This window comes from Bos indicus x Bos taurus, chromosome 25 (assembly GCF_003369695.1).
Source record: "Bos indicus x Bos taurus breed Angus x Brahman F1 hybrid chromosome 25, Bos_hybrid_MaternalHap_v2.0, whole genome shotgun sequence".
Taxonomy (NCBI): Eukaryota; Metazoa; Chordata; class Mammalia; order Artiodactyla; family Bovidae; genus Bos; species Bos indicus x Bos taurus.
Window position 1 is genome coordinate 2698665 of NC_040100.1, and position 12930 is coordinate 2711594.

Consider the following 12930-nt stretch of genomic DNA (forward strand, 5'->3'; position numbering starts at 1 on the left):
AAAGCATTATAAAAACATTATGGCTTTTGACCCAAATTATAGATATATAATGTGAAGCATACTCCTATTTTATAGAATTGTATCAATTTATGCACCCATTCTCAGAGTGTGTACGTATCTTGTTTCCATGTCCCCGGCACTGAGTATTTGCAGATTTAAATTATATGTCAATTCGATGGGCAAAAGTAGTGTCCTGATCCTTCAGTGTTTTCAGTTGCTCATCATCAGTTGTATGTCATGTGCCTGTGTGTGATTTGCCTATTTTCTATTACTGTAGTCTTTTTTAATTGAACAAATATAAATAAAGTTTTAGATGCCATTATGTATTATGTTAACATGACAATGTATTTCCTATATAATACATTAATATAGATACATTGTTTCTGGAGGATATTGAGAATTTATTATTTTTATGACTAGCAACGTGCCCCACACTAATTTGTAATGCTACTTGTGGATCCTGCATCTAGCTAAGCATCAAGGTCTGTCTGTTGATCTGTGTTGTTTTATGACCTTGTCTTCCTCTTACTGATTGCCTTTTTTGCATAAGAAAATGTTTGACTATTTGTTATTGCAAGTTACCTCAATTACTTAAATTTTTTGTGTCATAGTGTTGTCTCTTATTCAGATGAGTTTCAGAATCACAGTGGAATGTTCACAATTTTTTCTTAAAGATTTTGACTAGAATTACATTAAAAATATAAGTTAAATTTGGAAAGAACTGACATCTTTACAGTATTATTGGGTTGGCCTAAAAGTTTTTTTCCTCGTAAGATGTCATTTAATTGTCTTTAACTTCATTTGAAACATTTTGTTAGATTGTATTGTGACAGTTATCATATCAGCATGTGTTTAAAAAAGTCTTATGGTAAATTTTTAATATTTTAATATTGAAGATGGGAGGAAAAAAGCAACATTTTCATCATATTATGCTTTATCATTTCAACAAAGGTAAAACGCAACTGAAACAAACAGAAAAGAAAGATTTGTGCAGTGTATGGAGAAGTGTGTGACCGATCCAAAAGGTCAAAAGTGGTTTGCGAAGTTTCGTGCTAGAGATTTCTCTCTAGACAATGCTCCATGATCGGGCAGAGCAGTTAAAGTTGATAGTGATGAAATTAAGATATTAACTGAGAGCAATCAGTGTTATACCACTCAAGAGATAACTGACATACTCAAAATATCCAAATCAAGTGCTGAGAATCACTCGCACCAGCTCAGCTGTGTTAACCACTTTGATATTGGGGTTCCACCATAGTGCATATGTGTGCACACTCAGTCATGTCTGGCTCTGCGACCCTCTGCGCTATAGGCCACCAGGTTCCTCTGTCCATGGGATTATCCTGGCAAAGGCACCTGGAGTGGGTTGCCATTTTCTTCTCCAGGGAATCTTCCCAATCCAGGGATCGAACCCAGGTCTGCCTGCACCTCCTGCCTTGCAGGCAGATTCTTCACCTCTGAGCCACTGGGGAAGCCCAGAGTCAAGTTAAAAAAAAACCTCTTGACTCTATTTCCACATGCAACTCTCTACTTAATGAAAACGTTCCATTCTAAGAAACAAATTGTGATGAGCAATGAGAATTGGGTACTGTACAACATTGTGGTATGAAAGCGGTCATAGGACAAGCAAAATGAACCACCAACTATACCAAAGGCTGATCTTCATCCAGAGAAGACGATCTTGTGTATATGGTGGGATTGGAATGGAGTCCTTTATTATGATCTTCTTCCAGAAAACCAAACAATTAATTCCAACAGATACTGCTCCCAATTATAGCAACTGAAGCAACACACGACAAAAAGTCTCTAGAATTAGTCAACAGAAAATGCAGAATCTTCCATTAGGATAACACAAGACCACGTGTTTCTTCAATGACGAGGTAAAAGCTGTTACAACCTGGCTAGGAAATTCCGATTCATCCGCTGTGTTCACCAGACACTGCACCTTCAGAGGTCCATTGATTTCAGTCTTTACAAAATCCTCTTCATGGAAAAATTTTCAATTCCCTAGAAGACCATAGAAGGCACCAGAAGAGTTCTTTGTTCAAAAAAAAAAAAAAAAAAAGGAAAAGTTTTGGGAAGATGGAATTATGAAGTTGCTTGAATTTTGGAAAATGGGAAAAGTTGATGGAACAAAACAGTGAATACGCTGTTCAATAAAGTTGTTGGTGAAAATGAAAAATATGTCTTGTATTTTTACTTAAAAACCAAAAGAACTTTTTGGGCAACCCAGTACATCTCCAATTTTCTATTGATGTGTGGGGCTGTGTTCCCTCCCTGTTGTTTGACCTCCCTGTTGTTAGTCCTAGTCAAAGCTATGGTTTTTCCAGTGGTCATGTATAGATGTGAGAGCTGGATTATAAAGCTGAGCACCAAAGAATTGCTGCTTTTCAACTGTGGTGTTGGAGAAGACTCTTGAGAGTCCCTTGGACTGCAAGGAGATCCAACCAGTCCATCCTAAAGGAAATCAGTCCTGAATATTCATTGGAAGGACTGATGCTGAAACTGAAACTCCAATATTTTGGCCACCTGATGTGAAGAACTGACTCATTGGAAAAGACTCTGATGCTGGGAAAGATTGAAGGCGGAAGGAGAAGGGGATGACAGAGGATGAGATGGTTGGATGGCATCACCGACTCAATGGAAATGAGTTTGAGTAAACTCTGGGAGTTGGCGATGGACAGGGAGGCCTTGCGTGTTGCATTCCATGGGGTCACAAAGTAACATGACTGAGCAACTGAACTGAATTGATGCAAGCTAAAGAGCAGAAAGAACAAAGAATGAAGAAAATGAGAGCTCAGAGAAATGTGGGAGACTATTAAACACACCAACATATGCATAGTGGGAATATGAGAGAAAGAGAGAGAAAGAAGAGAAAAAAAATATTTGCAGAAACAATGACTGAAAACATCTAAGATTTATTGACGAACAATAGCCTGTCCATCCAGGATGCTCAATGAAGTCAAAGTAGGATAATAGCAAACAAACTCATTGTATCTTTATAAACAGCTTCATCGTAGTAGAAGTGCTGAAATTCTTAAACAGATGGGAATACCAGGCCACCTGACCTGCCTCCTGAGAAATCCATATGCAGGTCAAGAAGCAACAGTTAGAACTGGACATGGAACAACAGACTGGTTCCAAATCGGGAAAGGAGTACGTCAAGGCAGTATATTGTCACCCTGCTTATTTAACTTCTATGCAGAGTACATCAGATGAAATGCCAGGCTGGATTAAGCACAAACTGGAATCAAGATTTCCAGGAGAAATATCAATGACCTCAGATACACAGATGATACCACCCATATGGCAGAAAGCAAAGAAGAACTAAAGAGCCTCTTGATGAAAATGAAAGAAGAGAGTGAAAAAGTTGGCTTAAAACTCAACATTCAGAAAAATAAGATCATGGATGGCATCTGGTCCCATCACTTCATGGCAAATAGATGGGGAAACAATGGAAACAGTGACAGACTTTCTTTTCTTGGGCTCCAAAATCACTGCAGATGGTGACTACAGCCATGAAATTAAAAGACACTTGCTCCTTGGAAGAAAAGCTGTGACCAACCTAAATAGCATATTAAAAAGCAGAGACGTTAGTTTGCCAACAAAAGTCCATCTAGTCAAAGCTATGGTTTTTCCAGTGGTCATGTATGAATGTGAGAGTTGGACTATCAAGAAATCTGAGCACCGAAGAATTGCTGCTTTTGAACTGTGGTGTTGGAGAAGACTCTTGAGAGTCCCTTGGACTACAAGGAGATCCAGCCAGTCAGTCCTAAAGGAAATCAGTCTTGAATATTCATTGGAAGGACTGATGCTGAAGCTGAAACTCCAATATTTTGGCTACCTGACGCGAAGAACTGACTCACTGGAAAAGACTCTGATGCTGGGAAAGATTGAAGGCGGGAGGAGAAGGGGACGACAGAGGATGAGATGGTTGGATGGCATCACCGATGCTATGGACATGAGTTTGAGTAAGCTTCGGGAGTTGGTGATGGACAGGGAAGCTGAGTGTGCTGCAGTCCAGGGGGGTCAGAAAGAGTTGGACACAACTGAGTGATTGGACTGGACTGAAGGGAGTGTGGTCCTCTTTTGCGCATCCTCCCCTCCTCTCTCTGCCGAGGGGCTCACTTAACACTTGATGTTCACTGTGGCCCTGGCGCGAGTCCACATTCCACTGTGTGACCTTGACTATCCCCTCTCTTCTCAGACCTATGTGACCATCCAGTGGTGATGAAAAATCTTCTTTTATTTATTTCTACATATTTCTTGTTCTCTTTACCCAGGATATGATGATGGTGCTCTGAAATTATAGTCCAACTTTCTCTCACAGAGTATACTGTTCTCTCTTCCTTTAATTCATCTTCTGTATTTAAGGTTATTCAAAAAGCAAAGATGATTGCATCCAATGTAATTATTGTCTAAATTTCTAACCCTTTGTAGGTGCTAACTTCTAAAATAAGATTTAGAAAATTAATTAAAGAATGAAAGAAAATATATTTAATTACTTTCCAATTTATTGATTCTCTAATTATTGTAATAGATCATATATTGAATTTAGAGACTATAATTATAGGAAAGTAATTTACTGTAAAGGAAGAGTATTTCATTGCTTATGATTCCCTAGGGTGTCCAACACTAATAACTTGGAGACCTTTAATATTTACCATTGTAATTTCTTAAAGAAAACCGAAATAACATGGTATGAATGATACATTCATGTTTAGAATAACATTGCTGCGTGAACCATGAGTTTGAAAATCCCTTGAAGACCTTGAAATGGATATATATCCTCATGTTCTTAAGTATAATAATTGTAATGTGAGACAAATCTTTTATTTTCTAGCTTGTCCCCCTGTAGCTGTTTTTATACCGATTTTTATAATAAAACCTCATGGAGTGAGTGAAGGGAATTTAAACCATTTCTTGCAAGGATTTTTTTCTATTACCTTGGAAAATAAAAGCGCAGGGCTGTGGCTTTTAAATTGCTTGTCTGCTAATTATAAGAAAAGCCAAGATATTGAAATTTGTGTAGTGCTAATTACTCATCCTCTCTCCTCCACTGTAATTTACAGTGTGTCTTTAGAATGTCAGTTGCTGATTTGGAGCTTCTGTCTCTGCCTTTTTTCTCAGCAATTAGGTTTCATCTTCAACTAATGGAACTGAGCGATGTTTGGCTAACATTATGAAGAATCTCTCTTTAGCTCCGCTTCATTAAAAGTTGACATGAGACCTTAAAAAAGGTTTTGTGTTTTTTGTATCTTAAGGCCATGTGTATTAACATAACTTTCATCCTCCTTTTTTCTTAAATTATTATTGCCTTCCTGTTCTTTGTCCTGGACAGTTTTTGGCCATCTCCGTCACCAAGCCATTGTCTTTCGCCCTAAGCAGAGCAGGCAGGGTCCTTGTTTTCGCTCGTGTTTTTACATTGGTGTACAGTTTGTAACTCACCCGTCTCTTCTTCCCACTTCCATCCTGCAGCAGGTTTTTCTGTTGTTGTTTCTCCAGCATTTCTATGTGCTAATGATCCTTGAATCTTATTTTGCTGATCATCAGTCTGTGGAAGAGAAAGAAAGACTTTTAAAAGAATCTTCTCAACCCTTGCTTCTGGAAAGATGGAGTAGATGTGCTTATTTTTCCTGCTCAGTACAGCTAAAATCTATAAACTTTTTATATGGAAAACATAAGGATAGCCTGAAACATGGAGTGCAGAAGGCAGATTGCCTAGGGACTTGGGGACCCGATGAATGACTATGGTTGGCTCCCTGAGCTTTCTGCTCACCTCAGATGTGTTGGACGGAGTGCCAGAGAAGCTGGAAACCCAGGTGCCAATGGACACAGAGGAAAGAGCCTTCAAGAAACCCTGTCCTTTCTAGACAAAGGACCACAAGAGGGCTGGTGTCGCAAGACAGAAGAGCCTTAACCACTAACCACTTTATTGCATCAAACTCTACACTCACAGACTCCATCAATAAAGCCAATGGGAGCCTAGACTTTGGCCTTGCCAGTCTGCCTTGGGCAGTTCCACTCCCCTGCCACTGCCCAGAGAGGTGGGAGAGAAGGCCGAGTGTGCTGCTGAGCCTTCTGTCCCCGCTGGGTGGTCGTGGGCTCCCCTGTGGTTTCAGGGGGGACCCAGGGGGTGCCTGGGCTTGTATTCACACCTGGTGCTGTTCCTGCCTCCTCACTGGGCTGGTGTCGGAGGAGGCCTGGCAGAGACTCGGGACTTCCACTTCCACCAGTGGTGACAGGGCGCCCTCCCCGCAGTGACAGCGGAGGCTCTGCAAGGAGTAGCCAGGGACCCCCTCCACATCCCATCCAGGGAGGGGTCAGCTGAGGCCACGGGCCTCCTGAACTTCCGTTCCCACCTGGCACCAGTGAGGGGGAGGTGCTGCCTCCCGTCTGCCGAAGCAGGGTGGCAGAAGCCCACTTAAACAGAAACGACTCCGTGGACTGTAGCCCCCCACCAGGCTCCTCTGTCCATGGGATTCTCCAGGCAAGAATACTGGAGTGGGTGGTCATTTCCTTCTCCAGGGGATCTTCCCAACCCAGGGATTAAACTTGGGTCTCTCGCACTGCGGGCAGATTCTCTACTAACTGAACCACAAGGCTTCAACAGAAGCGCAGTTGCCAGGCCTTTTCCGCAGGGTATGTGGACTTTTCCAGAGTGGCCGGACCCTCCTGCCTTGTGTCCTGCAATGCACGAGCAGTCCAGACCCTTGCCAGCATTCGGTCACAGCCACTCCTTTTTATTTTAGCTGTTCCAATAGCACCTTAGTGATAACTTGCTGCTGCTACTGCTAAGTCGCTTCAGTCGTGTCCGACTCTATGCGACCCCATAGATGGCAGCCCACCAGGCTCCCCTGTCCCTGGGACTCTCCAGGCAAGAACACTGGAGTGGGTTGCCATTTCCTTCTCCAATGCATGAAAGTGAAAAGTGAAAGTGAAGTTGTTCAGTCGTGCGACCCCATGGATACTTAAACATGTTCTAATTTGCATTTCTCTCATGACTGGTGTTTCTGAATATCTTATGTGCTTATTTTCCATCTCAGACCCTCTTTCATAAAATGTCTCTTTGTATCTTTTGCCCATTTTAAAGTTGAGTTTTTTTTTTTTTATTGTGGAGTTTCAGGAGAATTCTGTGTATTCTAGAGAATGTATGGCTTTCAAGTATTTATTACAGTCCACAGCTTGTCTTTTCATTCCCTGAATAGGCACTTTTAAAGTTTAAAATTTGAAGAATCCCAATTTGTTGATTTTTATGGACCGTGTCTTTGGGGTCATGTCTAGAACTCTTCACCAAATCCTAAAACCCAGAGATTTCCTTTTATGTTTTCTTTCAAAAGTTTAATAGTTTTACTTTTAATGTTTAATCTAACATGTTTTGAATTAATTTTTACATGAGAAGTAGGGTTTAGGTCAGGCCTTATTTTTCTTCTTACGAATGTTTAATCCTTTCAGCTCCACTTATTGAAAAGACTATTCTTCCTCCTCTGAACTGTTGCTGTGACTTTGTCACAAATCAGTTGGCTGTACCTGTGTCCGTCTTCTTCTGGGTTCCCAGTTCTGTTTCGCTGATGTGTGTGTCTAGCCATGTGCCAGTGCCACAGAGTTTTTATTACTTTAACCATGTAATAAGAACTCAAATTGGGTAGAGTGAACCCTTCCACTTTATCCTTCTTTCTCAACGTTGTTTCAGCTTCTTCACTTTTCCATATAAATTTTAGAATAATCTCTTTTATACTTAATTTTTTTCCTTAGGATTTTTATAGGACGTATTAAACTTATATACATCAATTTGAAGAAAATTGACTTCTTTCAATCCATGGAACATATATTTAAATCTTTGATTTCTCTATTATATTTTGTAGTTTTCAACATCAGGTTCTGAATGTGTTTTGTTAGATTTATACCTAAATATTTCTTTTTTAAGCAATTGTAAAAAGATATTGTATTTTTATTTTATTTTCCATGTGTTCATCACTACCGTATAGAAATGCAGTTCATCTCTGCATGTTGATGTTGTATCCTGTGACCTTGCTAAGTTCAGTTACTCATGGAGCTTTTTAAAAAGTAGACTCCTTGGGATTTACCAAGTAGACTATCATGCCCCCTGCTAAATAGGAACAGTTATTTTTCTCCCTCTCCTACCTGCATGCCTGTTATTTCCTCTTCTGCATTATTGAGCTGCTTAGAAATTCCACTACCGTGTTAAAGAAGAGTGGCCAGGGCAGAGACACCCTTGTCTTGTTACCAGGTCTACAGGGAGGCGTTCGGTAAGTCCCCGTGAAGTAAGACGTCAGCTGTGGGACTTCTGTATGCGCTGCTTACAGATTGAGGAAATTCTGTTCCCAGTCTCGCGATAACCTCCATCAGGCGTGGCTGTGAGATTCTGTCAAACGATCTTCCTGCACTGCTGCTGGCTTCCCACGTGGTCTCACTGTTGTCTCATCTTACGGTTTTACTGTTTTTATTTATTTATTTGCACCAACAAATGGCTCCTGTCAGTAAATTCGTTGTCTTGAAGTTGGTCTTTTGCAAGCCTTTCCTTAGCTGCTTTCCAGGATGGATGAAACTTCTGCCATCAAAGGAGAATCTACAAAGGTCAGAGCTCCAGGCTGTCTCCTGTTGGTGTTCGTCATCAGGGACCTTTGTGTTGAGGTCCATCGCAGCTCAAGGGAGCAGAGCTTGTGGCAGATGCCCCAAGTCTCCCACAAACTTCTTAGTTTCATGTTATTTTTTTTATCTTTTGGTAAATTGTCTTAAAACCATTTGATATATTATTTGAGTACAGAGTAAGAGATTTTATTAAAGCTCCTTACACATTTCTTATACACTTTTAATATTGCCTACAGTGTCTTTTATTTTTTAAATCCTTTCAGGAGCAGGTAGGGGATTGATATTTCTCTAGCTTTTCAGTGGCGGATGTTGTGGCACTTAACGCTGCGATTAGTTGTCCTACTGTCCCACAGGCATGCATTCTGCTTTCCCTCCTGGCTTTCTTAGAGAGTTATGTGTGTGTATGTATGAGCCCAGTTGTGTCCGACTCTTTGTGACCCCGTGGACCGTAGCCCATCAGTCTCCTCTGTCCATGGGATTCTCCAGGCAAGAATCCTGGAATGGGTTGCCATTTCCTCCTCTAGGGGATCTGCCCGACCCAGGGATCAAATACATGCCTCTTGCATCTCCTGCGTTGTCAGATGGATTCTTTACTGTTAGCACCACCCGGGAAGCCTCATCTTAGGGAGGGAGTCCCGTGAAACACGTCTGCTGCCTTCAGAATAACTAGCTTGATGTGAGGTTGTCACACACTGGACACACAACTAGTAACTTGTTTGTTCACTGGCTATTCAATGTTTCCGTGCTATTTTAATGAGACAGGGAAAAGCTCATTGCCCAGATCTGATTGTTTTTATTAAAGTTCTCATGTTGGAATCATTAAGGGCGGAAATCTGATTGTTGTCCTTTCTAATTTCAACATATGAACAAGCTGTTTAGGGAAAATTTTTCTCTTCTTTCTTTCTCAGTGCTTCACAATGTACTTTTCCTTAAGCAGAGTTTTTCACATGCTAACACAGAGCAGTGCCATCAAAGGCAGAACTTGTAAGAGTGCTCGCACACCCCAAGTTACCTGCAGCCGTGGTCATTGCTTGAAGAAAAGGGGATCCCTGGTAATCAGGAGGGCACCCAAGAGGCCACCCAAGGGGGTCTGCAGTCTTAGCAGCCACTCCCTTCCATCTTTTAGTAAATCCCCAGGAATGTTCACACTCTTGGTTATTTCTATTTTCAAGTACCCTTATACTCCCACATAACACAGTGAATACTACAGCATTAACAAATATCTGGTTGGGATCTTTATCACTGTGCTTTGCACAGTAATATAGGGGTTTTTCTCTAAAATATAAAGTGCATTTTAAAATTACTCTTTTAACTTTATGTCAATTTCTAACATTAATTTTATTTCCATTGAACTCTTAGGAAGTACTTTTGTATGCATGACCTATAATTTGATCACAATTAATATTATTGCTCAGAAGATAGATTAGCTTTATATCTAAAAGTCTGAATTATGTAACTTAAGAAAGTTGATATACTTTCTTTTATTATAGTAAACAGTATTATTTGATTTTTTCAAACAACATAAAAATATTTTTATATACTTTTGCAGACTTCCTTTTTTCTTTAAAGTGAAAATAATCCCCATTAACTTAGGAGGCGGTGCTGTGTGCCACCTTTGCTTGTAAGGCCTCACTTATTCTGTCATTAAATGTGTATCGAGTGCTGGGCTTACACTTTATGGATACATCAGAGAGAAGACAAACCAGGTCCCTGACCTCGTAAAGTTTACATGGAGAGACAGGCCGTTAACAAGTAAGCAGATGAATAAACAAGATGACTCTAGATGGCTATAAATTACATGAGGGGCTTCCCAAGGGCACTAGTGGTAAAGACCTGCCTGCCAGTGCAGGAGACGTGAGAGGTGAAGGTCTGGTGCCTGGGTCGGGAAGATCCCCTGGAGGAGGTAACGGCAACCCACTCCAGTATTCCTGCCTGGAGAATCCCAAGGACAGAGAGCCTGGCGGGCTACCGTCCATGGGGTCACAAAGAGTTGGACATGACTGAAGCGACTTAGCACAACGCAGCACAACATAAATTGCATGAAGGGCATTGAGAGATTTATGTAGTGGATGGTGGTCAAGGAAGTCTATTTTAAGAAGTTGACATCTGCACTGATTCCTAAAGTGTAAGACTGAGCCAGCAAATACCTGTGGTTAGAGTGCTTCCAGCCGTGGAGATGGTGGCTCAGAGAGCCCGAGCGGAAGAGCTGAGTGTGTCGAAGAAACCGGAGGAAAATGAGTGTGACAGGAAGAGTCTCAGGATATAGGGGGATGGACGGACCTAGCCCTGCTGCTGGCAAGTCTGGGGGTGGGCAGCGGGTCATGGACAGCCGGGGGTACGGGGACCCCTCAGCAGCCCCGGGAGATGTGGGCACACCCCCGGGGACAAGCACCTGTATTCAGAGCTGCGTCTGGCCGGTCAACAAACTGATGGACGGTGAAGGCATTGTCTTCTCCGTTAGGATAAGAAAGATAGGGATTTTCTTACTTCAGAGTCCTCTGGGAACTGAGGTTCTGTGTGAAGTACACTTGGGGTGTTTATCTCTCCACACCTAGAGAAATCCAGACTCTCAAAAAAGGGGGGGATTCCCAAAGAGTTTGAAGTAAGAAAGGATTTCGGTGGGGTGTGGATGCGTGTCACACATTTTCTTCACTCATTTCTCGCTCTGTCTTAGACGCCTATTTCTTTCTCCCCACCACAGTCTTCTACACTGAATCGGGCCTGGTCTAGACTTTAGTATTTGCGACAAAAAGGGCAAAAAAGAATCTTTTCAAGCATGTGTCAGCTCCATTAGAATAAAATGTCATCGGAATCTCAGCAGCTCTCTGTTCCTCTATTTGATCATTGATCGTGGAATCAGAACTCGAGCTTTCATCTGGAGAATATACTGGCTTTGAAAGCAAAACCACCCAGCAATTTAATTACTGTATAATTTGCTTATGCTCAGGTATTATAGTCACAGCCTGTCATTTATTGACAAGTCATATATCTAGTAACCTTTGTGATTAAGAACCAAAATGAGACCCAGGAGTCCGCAAAGCTGACTTTACACAGCCAAAATAAGCACCACATTAATTCAGGGCTGGATTAGAGACAGCACTCCTCAGACCCTAATTCAAAGGCTGTTTCATCTCAGTCCACACACACGCTTGGGATCTCAGGTTAGAAGCAGTGAGAAGCAGGTGTCCAGGCAGCAGCACGGAGGGAGCCAGCAGCGCGGCAGCCCTGGAGGAGGCAGGGGAGCGTAGAGCGTGGGGCCAGAGTCACCACCAGCACCCAATCCCACCCTGAGGGTGTAGATGACCCTGCAGGACGGGGGTAGGGGGGGCAGGAACAGCTCTGGGCTCAGGTTCACACGGCTTCCTACCCTACCCATCCCCCACGACGGGCAGCACAGGGTCTGGAGAGGCCTCAAAGTGCCGTCTGTGAGCAGACTTTGTTGTTCAGTCACTAAGTCACATCCCACTCTGCAACCTCATGGACAGCAACACACCAGGCTCCTCTGTCCTCCACTATTTCCTGGAGTTTGCTCCGAGTCAGTGAAGCTGTCTAGCCATTTCATCCTCTGCCACCCCCTTCTTTTGTCTTCAGTCTTTCCCAGCATCAGGGTCTTTTCCAGTGAGCTGGCTCTTTGCATCAGGTGGCCAAAGTATTAGAGCTTCAGCTTCACTCCTTCCAATGAATATTCAAGGTCGATTTCCTTTAGGATTGATTGGTTTGATCTCCTTGCAGTCCAGTTGCTTAAAATCTCCGAGTTGCAGTTTCTTAATGGTGAATATGAAGGATAAGAATTATTGTTCTTAGAATTAAAAGAAATAATATGTGTGAAAAGCACTTTGGCTCTATAAAAGTACAATGTGAAGATTAGCTAAAAAGTCCTTTTTCTGCCTTTGATTAGGTGTTTAATTACTGACCAGTCACTCATCCTGAGACTCAGTTTCCTCCTAAATTGAGAAAATAATTGTACTTTACTTGCCCATTTCATTCCAGTAAAACAATGCCCTTAAACTCCTTGCATTCTGTGAGCTTTGCACTCTTATGAATGAGTGATGCTGTCATTCCTGCGATACATTACAGAGCAACAGACAGATTGTGAAAATGGCCCTGAGGCCTCCAGAAAGGGTTAGATGTCATGCCGTATGCTTTATTTAAGAAGGAAAAGAACTGTTGTATAATTAATTTCAGAAAATTTTCTCCAAAATGTGTTTCTAAAACAATTGACCCTGCTTGAAGCATTGCGCATCAGATGTCTGGGATGTTTGCTTTTGCAGGATGTCTCATTTCCCAGTTATGCCAGAGTGAGCTGTTTTGTGTGTG

At 41.9% G+C, this 12930-nt stretch overlaps 1 protein-coding gene across 2 annotated transcripts in view; it reads left to right on the forward strand.

The window, feature by feature from the left end:
- SDK1 (sidekick cell adhesion molecule 1) overlaps nt 1-12930 on the forward strand; it is a 744026-nt gene that overhangs the window by 358485 nt on the left and 372611 nt on the right. The window lies entirely within an intron of this gene.